General features: G+C 40.4%; 1 long non-coding RNA gene across 1 annotated transcript; it reads right to left on the reverse strand.

Moving 5' to 3' along the window:
- Positions 1–5431: 5431 nt before the first annotated feature.
- LOC135933696 (uncharacterized) lies at positions 5432–11391 on the reverse strand. Its single transcript, XR_010573893.1, has 4 exons — positions 11259–11391; positions 10623–10724; positions 7412–7497; positions 5432–5487 (listed from the first exon to the last, which is right to left on the reverse strand). It is a non-coding gene; the product is annotated as an uncharacterized LOC135933696 (long non-coding RNA).
- Positions 11392–17114: the final 5723 nt, after the last annotated feature.

Here is a 17114-nt window from a genome sequence, read left to right on the forward strand (position 1 = left end):
AGTGTGAATTACACCATTTTTCAGACGCTAGTGTGACAGGCTACGGAGAGTGTAGTTATTTAAGAACAGTAACATCAAAAGGTGATATTCATTGTGCCCTGGTCATGGGAAAGGCACGTGTAGCCCCAACCAAGGTCACTACTGTCCCTAGACTTGAATTAACGGCTGCAGTTGTTGCAGCAAGAACAAGTGCAATGTTAAGAAATGAACTGGAGATAAGTGATCTTGAGGAACACTTCTGGACAGATTCCAAGGTAGTGTTGGGATACGTGAATAACGATGCAAAGAGATTTCACGTGTTTGTGGCAAATAGGATTCAGAGGATACGGTCACTCACAGACCCACGACAGTGGCATCATGTACCATCTGAAAGTAATCCCGCAGACCATGCATCAAGAGGACTCGGTGTCCAACAGCTACTCAACTCTAACTGGTTTAAAGGTCCAGAGTTTTTGTGGCAAAGCGAGCTACCCACTGAAAATGACAAGTGTACTGAAGTCAAGCCCAATGATCCAGAGCTAAAAACAGTACATGTGTTCAACACCAAAGTAGAAGAAAGGAGAACAATACTAGATCGTCTCACCAAATTCTCAGACTGGAGAAGAGCGGTTAAAGCTATTGCTCGTCTACAGAAATTTGTGAAGAATTTTAAAGGACTCACCCAAACAAAAGCTGAAAACACAAGTGTTGAGGATAGACAAAAGGCGGAACTGTTCATAATAAAACTTGCACAAGAAAACACATTCAGCAAAGAAATCAGAGACTTAACGAGAGGAAAGGACATTCAACTGAAGGATAAGACACACAAGCTGTACAGCCTAAGTCCATTTGTTGATGAGCAGGGAGTGCTTAGGGTGGGAGGACGTTTAACAAGAGCAACTCTGCACCCATATATCAAACATCCTGCCATTATTCCCAAATCAAGTCATGTGTCGTCTTTACTTATTAAACACTACCACGAAAAGGTGCAGCATCAAGGAAGAGGAATAACTGTCAACGAGCTGCGCTCCAATGGACTATGGATCACAGGGTGCAGCAATGCAGTTGCTTCTCACATCTACAAGTGCACAACCTGCAGAAAGTACAGGAGACATACTCAAGATCAACGGATGTCCGATCTACCAGAGGATAGAATGGAAACAACACCCCCATTCTCCTACTGTGGCATCGACTGTTTTGGACCTTTTTATGTAAAAGAGGGTCGAAAAGAACTTAAAAGGTATGGTCTTCTTTTTACATGTATGTGTTCTAGGGCAATACATATTGAAATGTTGGATGACCTTACCACTGATGCCTTTATGAATGCATTACGTTGTTTTATTTCTATTCGTGGACATGTAAGACAAATTAGGTGTGACCAAGGTACTAATTTTGTGGGTGCTAAGGGAGAGTTTTTGAATGCACTAAAGGATTTTGACAAAGAACAGTTGAAACAATATGGATGTGAGTTTGTTCTGAACACCCCCTCTTCAAGTCACATGGGAGGTGTTTGGGAGAGGCAAATTAGAACTATTAGAAGTGTTTTAACTTCTATTTTGGATCACACTTCTAACAGACTTGACAGTTCCTCACTCCGAACATTTCTTTATGAAGTCATGGCTATTGTGAATAGCCGGCCATTAACAGTAGAGAACCTAAATGATCCAAATTTAGAACCTCTTACACCGAATCATATTCTCATGATGAAGTCCAGTGTTATTCTACCTCCTCCTGGTGAATTTGTGAGCCAGGACCTGTACCTAAGAAAGAGATGGCGCCAAGTTCAGTTTTTGGCCAATGAATTCTGGACAAGGTGGAAAAAGGAATACCTTCTCAATCTTCAACAGAGACAGATCTGGCAAAGAGATAAAAGGAATGCAAAGGTGAATGACATTGTTATTCTCCAAGAGGACAATTCTCCAAGGAACAAGTGGAAATTGGCAAGAGTAACAGAGGTATATCCAAGTGCAGATGGAAGAATTAGAAAGGTTAAGCTTTTGCTCAGTGATTCAACCTTGGATAAGGATGGGAAAAGGACTGTCAAACCAGTGTACCTTGATAGGCCAGTACACAAAACTGTGTTATTGCTAGAAGCAGAATAAATGCTAAAATATAAACATGTTCCTATTATAATGTGTTTAAGTAGAAATCACAATAGTTTAGTGATTTGGTGGGAGTTTTACTGCCTTACTTTCGGTTCATGTATTTTGTTTTGCATTATGCACATTTTATATGCCATTAGGTCATTTATTGTAACAATTCTCAGGTAGGAACTATTGTGCTACATGTTGGTTCCACTGGTGCACCGGAGGGAGATGCACGTCCATGTTGATGTGAGCATGGCAAATCGAAGTGAGAGAAGCTAATTTAAGTCAGAGAAGTTTGTCTCTTAAAGCATCTGTAAAGTGCTCATTTCTGCCTCAAGGCATGGGTCAGCCAGCAAGGTACGTTTATATGTCATATAGATCATTTTATGTCTTTATTTCACTCGTCTTACTATTTCATCGAATTGTATGTTATGTTTTAGTTCGACGGTGGCGTAGTTGTGATTAAGGTGAAGCTGTAACAACCCCAAGACCTTACAACGAACATTAAAGACAACTTCATGCCATCAGTAAAAGGACTCTTTATTGACGTTAAGAAGAGGTAGAAGTGATAACATTAAAATAAATACAGGGGTTAAGAATAAACGGTTCATATGTTAGAAAGTTTTATATGGACTGAAAACAAGCCCCCAACCTTAACGGCTGCACCTTCAGAAAAGGTTTCTTCTGGGCTCTTATATAATAGCTGCTCACTTTTCTATTTCAAACAATCAAAAGAAAATTTCACTTTTTAAAACTGTGGAGTTAATTTTAAGTGACAGGAGCCGAGAGGCAGCAGCAACGCTAGGCTAACATTAGCTAGCTAGCAAATTCATAAATTTTCTAGCTAGACACAAAACACAAAACTGTTTGAATAACAGTAAACATTTACTCACCAAATCAGTGCATCACGTAAGGAATCACAGCAATGACAAGCGGCTCGATAAAGCCATTCTCCACAACGACTTTCCATGAAGTTTGTCTTGGATCGCCAACGAAGAAGAATAAAAACCAGCCAAGTGCAGATGAAGTGGGCGAAGATGAAGCAGGGCAGCACGGAGGCGAAAGGAGCGAGGGCAGTGAGACGAGAAGAGATGAGAACCAGTGTCACGGCCTTTTAAGTTCTGGAAAAATATAAACAAAAATCGACCCAATAATTTCTTACAACTTAAACATAAACGAAAGTTAACTTAATCTGATTCAACAAGTTAAAAAAAAAGTGGTAAAAAAAATAAAATCATTTTAAACCCCGTCGTCCCATCTGACATTTGGCAAACAAAACATTTCCACCACACACCTCCAGGGTGCTCTTTATCCCTTAACTATTGGGAGGGTCCAGAAGTTAACAAAGTAATCACTTTTAAATACCTTTTCCAAAAATAAAATTAATTACAAATTTACATAGCAAAACTAGGTAATTATATTCTTACTGTTATAACAAACAGGACTTTTTAACAAATGTGTATTTTTACTGCAGGGAATAGGTAAGGTTAAAGTTTAACAACAAACACTGAGCCTCACTTTTGATATTCGCACACAACATGAATAAACGGAGATCCAAACTCTGTCTCGCAGCCTTTTCTATTAAAATACCTCATATAGCACTAAATCTGGTACCTGGTACCACAGTGAAATATCTTCATTTTTAAGATATTTATGGCTGTGATTAATCAGCATCTCTCTGGTGTCACAGGTGTTTGACGGTCATGAGCCTGCACACAGACGTCGTGTTGAATAGATGGCGCTGTGGTGAGGTCAGAACAACTAAGAGCTGATTACGCTCAAAACTGAGACTTTTTGTCTGATTGTAAACAGCCTTGAAAGTTAAATGTTGCTACCAGGGGCGTCATAGTGGCGGCTAAAGGGATGCTCAGATAAAGACACCCACGGAGGCAAAGGAAGGAGACAGCTGCAGGCCTCTCTCTTAAGCAGGGCTCTAGAGTGCGACCAATTTGGTCGCAAATGCGACCTTTACGTAGCCCGGCGGCTCGAGTTTTTTGCTGGTTTACCGCGACTGACGACTCGTTTAATTAAGGTAAATACAACCATGTCACTGTTATAAAAAAGACACACAGCTTATCGTCTCATAGTTCTAAAATCACTCTGTTGTTAATTCGTTTGCTAGATTAGCCGCTAGCATACGCACTGTGTTGGAGGCTTGTTGCTAGCTAGTTAGCGATGCTACACACCTGTTACTCTAATAGTCTGTATTATTGAAGGATTCAGCACTTCTTGTGTTTTTTTTTTTTTGGTTTTTTTTAATCCATTTTTAGACAGCGGTAAGATCAGCTGCACACTCTACAGAGGCCCAGAGTTATTGTTAATATCAAAAATATAATGCTGTCCTTTGAGATTTTAACATAAGACTGTGAGTGTAATGGATCTAAAACTGTTTAAACCTCCAGCCTGGTAACATGGAAACTTTAAAAACAGCAGCAGCAGATTTCAGTAGTGTAGTCTAATTTGTTCTTTTCATTTAATAATAGAGTCCATATTATATCAACAGCTACATTCACCCTGGAGAGAAACTAGTCAGGGAGACCATCAGGACCAAGCTGGGTTTCCTGGGTCCAGAGGTTTGGAGAAACTTCTTCCCTTTCTTTCTTCACAGCTGTCCTGTGCCAGAAGTTCTGTTGACCCACTGAAAGAGGCATCATTCAAGAAACACCAGGAACACTGAAGCTCATCGCATTGATCAAGCAGGACTCATGATCTTCACCAGCAGCTCCCTCACAGGGAAATCTTCAGCACTCCTTTGTAGGCCCGATCCAGGAGATGGATAAACCCAGCATTTCATGAACACTGTGATGGAGACCTTTGGTTTGTGTAATGTTATAAATACTCAAATACTCCCCAGAGGCTCTAGGCTTTTACATAAAGATATTATATTCAGTCCTGTAGAAAGTTATATATTTAAAAATATATGATCCTCTCTGGTTACTCTGGTATGAATAACTCTGAATCACTTTATGGTAAATAACACACTATGTGTAAAAAAAAAAAAACTGTGAAAAAATTCCAGATGACAAGTTTGTAGTTCAACATACAAGTGACGACCTTTGACCTTCATCAGGTTTTATTTAATTGTGTTAGAGAAAATCTCATATGCTCTTCATGCAGCTGAGTACATCAAGTGTTTAAAACGGAAGCTGTGCTGGTCTGAGATCAGCAGCTTTGTGAAACACCAAACTGAGGTCCTGTTAATGCTGATATATAGTGACACAGTTACATGAGTGATTAATCCTTTTGTTTTTTTTGTCTTTAACTTTATCAATAAAACAGCTGTAGCTTTCACTACAGCACATGTGGTACTTTAACCTTTGCACTGTTTTCATCAGTTCCTTTTGCAGTTAATATGTGAACATGTTGGATGATCTGTCTGCTGTCACTGGGTGGTGCTGAGGTCTGAATCTGAGGGCAGCTCCTGTAATCACAAAGAGAACAGAACCATCACAAACTCAAATATAAATTTTATCCCTCAAAATTGAAATAAAGCTGATTCTTCTGTTCTCACACACTCAGGATCTGAAGTTCTTCTCTTACATTTTTTTCAGTATTACAGTACACTACAGTACTTTAATCCATAGTTCCTGATTAATAAGGAGTTACTGAAGTACAAGCTTTTAAAAAAAAAAAAAAAAAAAAAAAAAAAAAAAAAAATTGTTACTGTCTTTACAGATGTGGCAAGAGACTGAAAACATGCTGTTAAATCATCAAACTGTAAATTATAAATTTTAAATTGTTATTGATCCCTTTACCCCTAGTCCTAAAGTGCATATTTATTTTTTTACTCTTCTTATATTTATTGTTTGTTTACTTGCACTGCTGTAACTGGAGCCTCGTCGTCTCGTCTCTCTATATACTGGACTGTATGTAGCAGAGATGACAATAAAGTTTACTTTGACTTCGGCAGCAAGCAGGCGCACTGAGGGCTCTCGCGCTCACTTTTCGCTTATAGAATTTCGAAAAACCATCGGTGCAAATTATAAGTCTGTATCATAATGTCTAGTGTTTACGTGTTTGTTGTTTTGTTTTTATTTTGTTTTATTTTGCGAGTTGGTTTTTAGATGCTGCTCCAGCCAGCCAGAGAATCCCCCGCCCTCTCCTCCCTGTGCCGCAAGCAGCAGGTGCACCTCGCAAACGGAGGGCGCCCTTACTCCCAGGAAATGGGCAGAAATGGGCGATAGAAAATCGGTGCCTATGCCATTCCCAATATGCGCTGGCTGATGTCTGGGCAGCATGAGTACGAGCAATTGTTTTTTGTTTTTTTTTGCCGATGCCCGTGGTGCCGCCCCCCACCACGATGCCGCCCCGGGCAACCGCCCGTGTCGCCCGTATCGAAAACCGCTACTGAATGTCGTCATGAATTCCCTCTGACTTTTGCGGTTTTGCTTCCACCACGATAAAAATTACACTTCATACACAGCTCTCTGTGTGTACTTTAAGAACAGTTTCCCGTCTCAAATCTGTTTTCTGCATTATTCATTTGCTTATTACCCACCAGTCTACCATTGTTTACAGCACTGTCTTTTTCTTTTTTCATTTAAATGACCTTGGACAAGAAAGCCTAATTTTTGCTGTTCAATACTGAAGAAATTTAAACTTCTTAAAATTATGCAAAATTGCAGAATATTGCATTATATTTTTAAGGTTATCTGCTATAAAAAGCCAGACCAGGAAAATCTCCTTCATGTTTTTCTGTGTTTTATTCTCAGTTACTTTCACACAAAGGCATGTGCTGTGATGTTCACAATTCTGATGAAGTCTCACATGTATCAGTAGTGATAAATGATCAGAATTATAATATTTCTGACTGTCTGAGGCTAAATTGAATCGAATCAGGACTTTGAGAACCGGAATCGAATGGATTATAGAAATCAGTGATAATACCCAGCCCTAGTGATCAGCCTACGCCCGACAAAAGTGGATGTAGCTGTGGGTAATAAGAAAAGATGAAAAGAACGATTGATAACTTTTTTGTTAAGGCCTGATCCGTCTGAAATTCATAGCCAGTGCTCTGACACAGTGCCATCAATCTTTGAACGCTGAAAAAGCACAGTGTATCCAGAAAACACCTTATATGCTGCAATAAATGCACTGCCCACGTGTCACCTCTCCCCACTGCCTTTCAGCAACAGACAGCAGCAAACAGGTCGTCAGAGGAGGCCAAGATCAGGGCCGTGCAGAGACGTTTAAATGGGCGGGTGCTCAAAGTTAAAAAAGGGGCAGATAGCACAGGCTGAATAACAACAACTCACATTCATGGCAAATCTAATATGGAATTGCATCATACTATATGACTGACATCAGGTGGGGACAATGCAAAGCAAATGTAGCCTTTGTTTTACCTGATGGCGTACAATGTTGCTGTTGAGGGATTACTGCTGTTCCTGCTGCTGATAGTGCTGGAGGGCAGGGCTGTGTTGTTTTGAGACTGTAGACATTAAAAAGTCCATAGGTAGCTGATTAAACAAGTGCTTTGAGATAAAAATAAAATGTAAAAAGATTGGTGACAGCGCTTGGAACCATAAGGCAACAGATTTAAAAAACTGGGAAATAAACTGAAACCAGGATATTAATAGTACAAAAGACAGGGGTCATGGTAGGGTGAGAATTTATTAAAAAAAATCTATACAGACAGTGTGTGTGTGTCCTGTTAGCACCTTTTAAACATCAAAGAGCACAAAACATCACAGCATCAACTTTACATGGGAGGGATTAGATTCTAGAACTGTAAAATCTTCTTTCTTTCTTTCAAATATTAAAATACAGTAAAAAAAATAAACCAATAGGAGTATAAATCAAACATTTTATTAATCAGAAAACAAAAACAACACAGGGTATGTTTTGGAAAGAGCAGGAAGGAATAAGATGCTCTTCATGTCCTGTCCCTAATTATAACAGTAACTTTCTGTTTGCCATGTCCCGAAAAATGTCAATGACATCACTGTGGTTGACTGGAACATCCTTCTCAACTGCCAATAAAAGAAGGTCTGACAACCTCTCCTCTGAGCAAAGGGTGCGAAGTTTGTTTTTAACTAGTTTTAGTTTTGAGAAAGAACGCTCCACAGTTGCTGTGGACACTGGGAGTGTTCCATATGTCTTCAGCAGCTCAGTCATGTTGGGGAAGATCAGATGTGCATTGTTTTCTTTGACCACTAAAAGAATGGATGCCACACTAACTGGTGGGGGGCATGTGTATGAAGCATGAAAGACCTTAAGTTCTGTCTGTAATTTGTATTCCTCCTCAATGTCATAGAACTGGCAGAGTTTCTTCACAGCTTGGAGTGCCTTTGTTGAGATTATTTTCCAGTTCTCTGGGACTGTCAGGGTATGTAAGGCATTCAAGATTTCCCATGTGGAATTATCTCCTCCTTTAAAGCGTCTCAGAAGCTCCTGTGTCATTGTGTCAACAAAAACATAGAACACTTTAACACGGTAGTATTCTTGGGGAGTTGTGAAAGCATGGTCATCAGCAGTAGCTGTTGTGGCAGCAAACTTAAACTTTGCTGGCACTTTCCTCCTCCGAGCTTGTCCCGGGACCTCAGATGGGGGGTCCAGACCCACTGATGCAGCCTTCTCTCTAGCCTGTTCATAAATTTTTTCAAACTCTTCCTCTGTTCTGGTGTGGTCCAGGCTCTGCAAAACACCATCAACAATCTTGTATGCTGCAGCCAGGTTAATGTCTTTCTTCTGCAATGCATCAGATGCAGTAGCAGTCACTTGGAAGATGGGACAGGTGATCTCCAGACACAGGATGAATTCAAAATTGATGCTTTTCAGAAGGATCATTGCATCACCTGCTGAAGAGTCTGGAGGATCTTGCTGTAGTATTTCCTCCAGAAACTGCATGACAGCTGGAAGGATCTTCCTCATTGTCTTGAGGGCAGCTTCTCTGCAGGCCCACCTAGTGTCTGACAGCTTCTGCAGCTCCAGTGGGCGCTGCTCAGGGTACAACTTCTCCTGCATTTTAATAAATGCAGAGTGTCGTTTAGATGAATTGGCCACAAAAGTGTAAAGCTTTTCGATTAGGTTGAAAAAGCTGACAAAACACATGTTTGACTTTGCGCTCTCTACTAAAACCAGATTAAGGCAATGTGCCTGACAGTGGACATATAAGGCCTTTGGATTTTTTTTTGTATTCTTGACTGAAGTCTCTTAAAGCGTCCGCTCATGTTTGCAGCCCCATCATAACCTTGACCCCGGATGTTGTCAATCTTCAGATTATTTTCTTTCAGTAGAGCTATTACTAGCTTTTCAAGAGCATCTCCAGTTGTTGACTCCACATTACACACCTGAAGGAAGCGCGCCTTGATTTCCATGTTGTGCACATATCTGACAACAAAGGAAACCTGCTCTGTGTGCGACACATCTGTGGTTTCATCCATCATGATAGAAAAGGTTTCACATTCTTGAATTTCTGCTTGGATGACACGTCTTACTGATGTGGCCAAATCTTTAATTATGTCGTTCTGACTTCTGTTTGAGAGGAGCGAGACGAGAGGTCTTTTTCCAGGTCCCTGTCGCTCTTTTATGGCATCAAGGTGTAATTTAATTACGCTGTCATACTTGCTGAACAACTCAACTAACTCTAAAAAATTTCCTCGATTTTGGCTAGACAAGGTCTCATCATCTCCCCTGAAAGGCATACCCTGTCTTGCCAGGTAAAGAGTGATGTCTATCAAACGAGACAAAATTTCTCTGTTTCTCTCTCTTTCTTTGTCTTTTGCAGCTTGTGACACTTGGTCAGCTACTTCAAAAGCTGCCTCCAAGGTTTTTTTTTTAAATGAGTTCCACCTCACCATACCACACATGTGAGACTCTGATGAACTGTGCTCTTTAATCTTTTCTAGAGCCGTTCTCCACCGACTGAACCCTTCCGTTTTCCAGGTTTTGCGACTTGTGTACTTTTCATCATTTAAGAAAAGACGGCAGCTGAAACAAAACATGGCATCAGCAGTTGGAGAATACTCTAGCCATGGATTTTTCTCATACCACTTCTTTTGAAATGATCGTCCCTCTTCATTCTTTGGATATGATGACAGTACTGGTTGGCAGGGTCCAATATTATCACACATTTGAATAAAGGCCTGATCATATTGTATGTGGAATTGCATGACATGGGCAGGATCAGTTGGGTGTGCAAGTCCAAGTAGGTTTGAGAATGTCCTCTCTATGGCTTCACTAGCTTCACTCTCCTCCTCTCTGGGCTCTGACTCACTCTCTGACTTTCTCACTCCAGTCTCTTTCTCCTGGCTTGTCCTTTCCTCTACATTCTCTCTAGGCTCTGCCTGTGACTCAGTCTTTGCCTCGCTTCCTCCTTCCATCTCCTCATCTGAACTATCACCCTCCACTTGCTGTTTATCTGAGAACAACGCACAATTTTATATCTCATTAATCTATTACTTAATTATCTACACTTAACAACTTTTGCACCTAGTCCATGATAAAGTCATGATAGAAAATGTTATAGAACCAAAACATTGCAACTGTTTTAATTACTGTTATTATCCTTGAATACCTCTACAATGCAACAACTGGTACATGTGCTATTGTTACCTGTGCTCTTTTTAATCCAGCTGGTGAGGGATCCACTGCCTTTAGCAGCCTCACACAGCTCCTTTTGTAGCCGTTTCTTCCTCCTCTCCTTACGAGGCATTTCTGGAATATTTATATTATTAGTAATAATTTTTAAAAATCTATACACATAAAACACACACACACATGCTGTGCTTATTTAATGTTTAAACTGTAGAGATACAATAATTTTACTGCTGTAAAATCAGCATTGTATCTAATTTGATATATAAACCTAATATCATCTGTTACTTAATATATTTTCTTTAAAAACAGTGGGGGGAGGGGGAGGGGGGTGAATATCATAAATATAATAATCCATAATTATGTGGATATCCATATTAGATCGTTTTTAGTGAAATAAAAGCCCTCCAGAAAAGAAGGGAAAAGTCCTGTAACTTACTTTAAAACAAAACATGTTCCCTAAAACTGTGGACAGAGCTACAGGCCCCCTTGTAACACCCTTACCCAGTTAGCTAGCAGTTAATCACCACCACTACTTGTGCAGTTCATAAAAGGACATGTAATGTTTGTCGCGCTGTTGCACAAACAGCACGCTCATTTATTTCAATTTATTTGTTGCTATAGACTATAGTGTGCGCTGTACACCCTACTTACTGTTTTGTTGCAGTCAGCAGCACCTTCCAATTAATTTGCCTCGTCCAGCTCCGCACCAACCAGCTTGCAGAAAATGCGCGTGCACTTTGCAAGCTCGTACCCGGCTCGTAACGAGCGCGCTCTGCCCTCAATGGCGACCATTGGTCAATGGTAGTCATGTGACTGATGCAAGCCAGATTATTTAGCAAAATTGAGATTAATAGTTACATTTTATTGTTGAGGGGCAAAGACAGGGCTCCATACGCACATAAACATAAAAAAAAAAAAAACCTTCAAGAAAGGGGCACTTGAGGCATCCTGGAGGAAAGGGGCAGGTGCTCAAGCACCCTCCGTCCCCCCCTCTGCACGTGCCTGGCCAAGATGATGATTAAGTTTAACATTTTCTACAATATTGACAAAGCACTTTAAGCACAAGTTTGTTAGTTAATAATTTAGAAATGAATATTGCCTGTATGGACTTCCCCCCCCAAAGAAAGTGCACATGTAAAACTGCAGTGTTAAGCGATGCGGTTGAAAAATTTGAGTGCGCCTAACTTTTGTGCCGGTACGCCTAAATTTTTAAAGTTAGGCGTACCGGTGCGCCCATGTCAAAAAGTTAGTCTAGAGCCCTGCTCTTAAGGATGTAACACAAAATCACCTCATACAACGGCAATTAAACATTATTAAAACAGCAAATAGCTTGTATCAGTGTGGCTGGTTTTAAGACTGATTTAAAAATTTGCATTCTTTTCTAAAGGAGGAGGAGAGGAGAGTTCAGCTTATTTCATTATATATAACAAAGAAAACGAAGACATCATTTTTCATTGTTTAAATGAAAATGTGTGTGGGAAGCATTAATAGATCAGTTCGACCGCTTTTTTGAAATATTCTCCTTCCTACCTTATGAGTAAGCAACAGGGACACAAGCAATCTCGGAATGGGCAAAAACACGTGATATAGGCGGATGGAAGTGAAGAGAGCGTGGAAAATAAAAGTTTTCTACCACAGACAAGAGCTTTTATGTAAGTGCCGAAAATGGTTTTCAGGCCCGTTTAAAAAAAAACAAAAAAAGGCAAGAGAATCGGGCCATGACGTCAGAAATGGCAGCCTGTTCTTTGTGGGCGTTACCCATTTTCAATCAGCCAATAGGAAAACTTGTTGTGGGCGGGGCCCGTTTCAAAGATGAAAGGTAAGAGAATCAGGTCGTGACATCAAAGTCAACCAAAATCCTTAAATAGCAGGTGATACCCACACTGGACAAGCACGTTTCTTACACAGTCACGAGCGATTCACTGGATGAACTTTTGTTCTGCTACCCTCAGTCATATCTGAATATCTGATTCATTGTAACACCATAGCGTTGTTTCAAATGTCAAAAATGAGCAACCAAAAAGCAAAACCACAATTTGTGTGCACTCTGCCAAAAAGTGCACTGGACAAGCTTATTCAGGCGAGGAAAGCCTTCCAAAACACTCTCTCTGAAAATCAACTTTTAAAAGAGAATACAAAGACAGCCAGACAGCAAATCAAACAGCTGATGGCCCAAATTCCACTGATGCGTGCCAAGCTGGACCACTATAAGATCCAAGCTGGGGAACTCACTGATGAATCAGTATCACGCAAAGTGGAAATGAGCAGCGCCACCAAAGAAAAAGGGGATCAGACAAGTTCAGGTCAGACCAGCAACTTTGACCTTGAGATGAACCGTCTGAAACAGCAGGTTCAGCAGAGGGACAGCGAAATCCTGATCCTGAAACAGGAGAAGGACAGTCTGTCTGCTGAACTTGCACAGCCTCAGACACACGAGAATCCCAAAGTTGTGTGCACTCTGCCAAAGAGTACACTGGACGACCTTGTTCAGGTTAGGAAAGCCTTCCTAAAAGCTCTGTCTGAAAATAAACTTTTAAAAGAGGATTCAAAGACAGCCAGACAGCAAGTCAAACAGCTGATGGCCCAAATTTCAATGATGCGTACCAAGCTGGAACAATATAAGATCCAAGCTGGAGAAGTAAAGGAGGAACAGACTTGTTCAGATCAGGAAAAGACCATCACCTTTGACCTTGAAATGAACTGTCTGAAAGAGCAGCTTCGGCAGGGGGACAGCGAAATCCTGATCCTGAAACAGGAGAAGGAAAGTCTGTCTGCTGAGCTTGCACAGCTTCAGAAACCCCAGGCCTCTCTGAAGGAAACTCTGTGGAATGAGAAAACACACAGAGAGAATCTGGAGCAGGAGAAGAAAGTCCTGGAGGAAGAAAATAAGAAAGTCCTGGAAGAGCAGAAAGTGGTGAAGGACACAAAAGAAATTCAGAAAAAACTGGACGAGCAGACCAAAGAATTAGCGGAGGCTAAGACAGAGACCGAGACAGTAGAGACGGCAACCCCAGAGTCATCCTCATCAGAAACCCTCCAGGCGTATCAGAGCGCAGATGAGATCAACCAAATACTGGAGACAAAGGCTGAAATATCAACACTGGAGAAAACACTGAAAATGGAGGATAAGTTGTGTGTCAACAGACTGATCCAGTTGGTGGTTTCTCAGGCCATAGAAAAAGTCTCCTCTAAATACAAGCTCTTCACAGAGCGCCTCACTCCTGACTGCATCAGCGATCGCCTGATTGAGAAAGTCTGGCCTGAAATCGAGCTGAAACATTTGGATCTGTCCCCAAAACGGTTGAAAAATCTAGACAAGGCCATTCTCAAGGATCTTTGCAAAACACACAACTGCAAGGAAAAATACTTGATTATGAAGCTGAGGGAACAACTTGATAATATTACTGTCCCAGCCTTCACCAAAAAGCTTTTGTCATTACCAAGAAAAGTACTCAGTGTCTCTAAACACAGAGAAGAGTACAAGGAAGTGGTGAAAAACGTCACTAAAGATCTGGTAATGCACGCTATGAGCCAAGTAAATGAGACGACAACATGGCGTCCAGGAACATCAGATTTTATTATAGAGAGGCTTTCCCATAAGATCTGGAACAAAATTCTGTCCAAAAACTACAAAATGTCCTTGGAGAACATTGAACAACTCGCCCTGACAGTGTACAACGAACTCCATGACAGGTGGGATTCTCCAGTACTCTTAATGAAGTCAAGCAACCCAGTGGTTGACGAAGCAATCGTCAAAACCTTCAAAAAACATGCCAAACTGAGGAGCCAAAACATCATCTTTAGGGTTTTCTCGTGTGCACGCTAAAATTGAACTGACACGTACGTGCATGCGACTATGTGACAAAACTCTTAAAGTGGCTTAAAATATTCATTTAAATTGGGCATCTAAATTTAATTTTAAAACCAGAGTGGTTAAAAAGAACCCCTCTTCTTCTCCCAACTTCCTTCCCTCATCACCAACTGGCCGAGGCAGATGGCCACCCCATCCCAGAGCCTGGGTCTGCCGGAGGTTTCTCTCTTTTCAAAGAGAGTTTTTCCTTCCCACTGTCGCCGAAGTGCTTGCTCTAGGGGGTTGGATTTTTTGTGCATTATTGTAGGGTCTTGACCTTACAATATAAAGCACCATGAGGGAAGTGTTGTTGGGGTTTGGTGCTGTTTCTTAGCTCAAAATGTCCAATTACAACAGGACATTTTGAGTTCAGAAACAGCGCCAAACCACAAAACAAAACAAAATAAAAAGATAAAAAATAAAAAAAAACCTCTGAATTTGTGCTTTGTTCTATTTGCTGTAAATTTGCTAAGAATGTCATATCAGATTAGAATTGTGTGTCTCAATATCATGTATCGTAGCATCACCCTGTAGTTCAATTTGAAGTGGATGTCATAGTAATGTCTTTCTGTATGTGTGAAAAAACACGGGAGATACTCAAAGTATAACCAGTGTTTGAGGTTAGCTGGTTACATTTGTTTAGATATTCTACTCTCCGTGTTCCAGATCCCCAGAATTGATATTTGCACCGAATGGTCTTTTCTGCCTGCCAGTGTGTCATGCAGTTTTCAAGATTAAAGACCTTGGCAAAGAAAAGAAAAAAAAAGTTCCCCACTTCTGGAAATGCATCTAACCTTCATAACAATATTATTTACAGACAACAATTATTTTAATTTTGAAGAGTGAAATGCCAAACAGTGAAATGATTTAATGCACAGCAGAAAGTGCATATTCAAATTCATCTCCACATTAAGATGAGTAATACCTTCAGACATTATATCTGTGGCTAATCAGACAAAAGGTTAGAGTGCTACAAAACACAGCCACGTGATCTAGATTAAAACATTCTACATGACTCGGTCTCTTTCTAGTCGTCCTGTGGATGTCAAGTGCACGTCAGGAGTAGAAGTTCTCGGCCAGCTTCCTCATTCTTTTATTGCAGTGTGCTGATGGGGCAGACGGACGATGGTCTGCTATGTTTTCTGCAACTGCAAACATACAAAATCCCACCTCATCTTCAGGTAGCTGCTCTGTGTTGGCTCCTTTCAGCTCATCTTTGTCAGGGTTTGGATGGAAGACTTTATAATAAATAACTTTAAGTATTAGACATAGGACGTAAACAGAGCAATGGCTTATTTGAAGAGTTTCAGTCAGGTTTCAGAGCTCATCACAGCACAGAAACAGCTTTAGTGAAGGTTACAAATGATCTTCTTATGGCCTCTGACAGTGGACTCATCTCTGTGATTGTCCTGCTTGACCTCAGTGCAGCGTCGAAACTGTTGACCATAATATCCTATTAGAGCGATTAGAGCATGCTGTAGGTATTACAGGTACTGCGCTGCAGTGGTTTGTATCATATCTGTCTAATAGACTCCAATTTGGTCATGGAAATTGGGAGTCTTGGGAGGTTAATTATGGAGTTCCACAGGGTTCAGTGCTAGGACCAATTCTGTTTACATTATACTGATCCAGAATTAAAACAGGACTACAACAGTTCAAAATCAGGACTACTTAGGACTTAACCCTTTAAAACCGGTCAGAGCGGGCACGCTCCGTTTTGCGAAACTACTTTTAAATCCCAGTAGCACTGCAACCACGTAAGCTAGCGCAATAATTTTTTTTGCATATGAAACTGGAGGAGTTATACTTACATCTTATGCCATCAGCTTGTCCTAGGTCACAGTTTCCTTCCACATATAGCTTTGCAAAAACTGCATAAAAAGCGCTTGCAGCAACAAAAACATAATATTCCACAAATACGCTTTGCCGATCCGATCAGCTGTTCGTAACACTTCCTAGGTTGGAATAGACGTCACCGCGAACTATCGCATGTCCGCCATTACCTGCCCGAAACCGGAAGTGACGTCATTTTCGCGGAAATGTAGTCTTTTACCATCAGGGCCTCATGAGCCTATACTGGTGTTTTTAAAAGTTATCTGTGACTTTATGACTTTCTGTGTCGTTTCTGGGATCCTTAGGACTCATATTGCACTGCTGGAAATAGTTTATTTTGATGCATATGCTGCTTTTTTGCAAATTTGCACTATAATATTTATTTTTGTTTTTCCTGCAGTATATAAAAATTGGTGTATTTCAAAAATAAAACTATGAAGACACTCAAAATAAATTTCCTCTGGTGGGAAACTAGTTTATGCAACTTTTTTGTATTTACAATTTTGAGGGATAAGCCTGTTAAATTTCTCTAACTAGAAATATATGTTAAAAAAACTAAAACGATATTCAATTTTTTTGTAGTTTATTGCACTTTTTTGCAATTTATGTAATTACTATGCACTTAATGCATACATATTATTAAAATTTGGGCTATAACGGTTGTATTGATGTATAGCAACTTGAAATGCTCCCAAAAATGGCACTACAGCATGTAAAAATATAATATAAGCTCCGGCGGACTTGGTTCTATGGTAGGTCTTAAAGGGTTAAACAAGACAGAACCAGAATCAAACTAGATGATAGTAGCACTGAAAATCACCATA

The sequence above is a fragment of the Pelmatolapia mariae genome, linkage group LG22 (genome assembly GCF_036321145.2).
Source record: "Pelmatolapia mariae isolate MD_Pm_ZW linkage group LG22, Pm_UMD_F_2, whole genome shotgun sequence".
NCBI classification, from domain to species: Eukaryota; Metazoa; Chordata; class Actinopteri; order Cichliformes; family Cichlidae; genus Pelmatolapia; species Pelmatolapia mariae.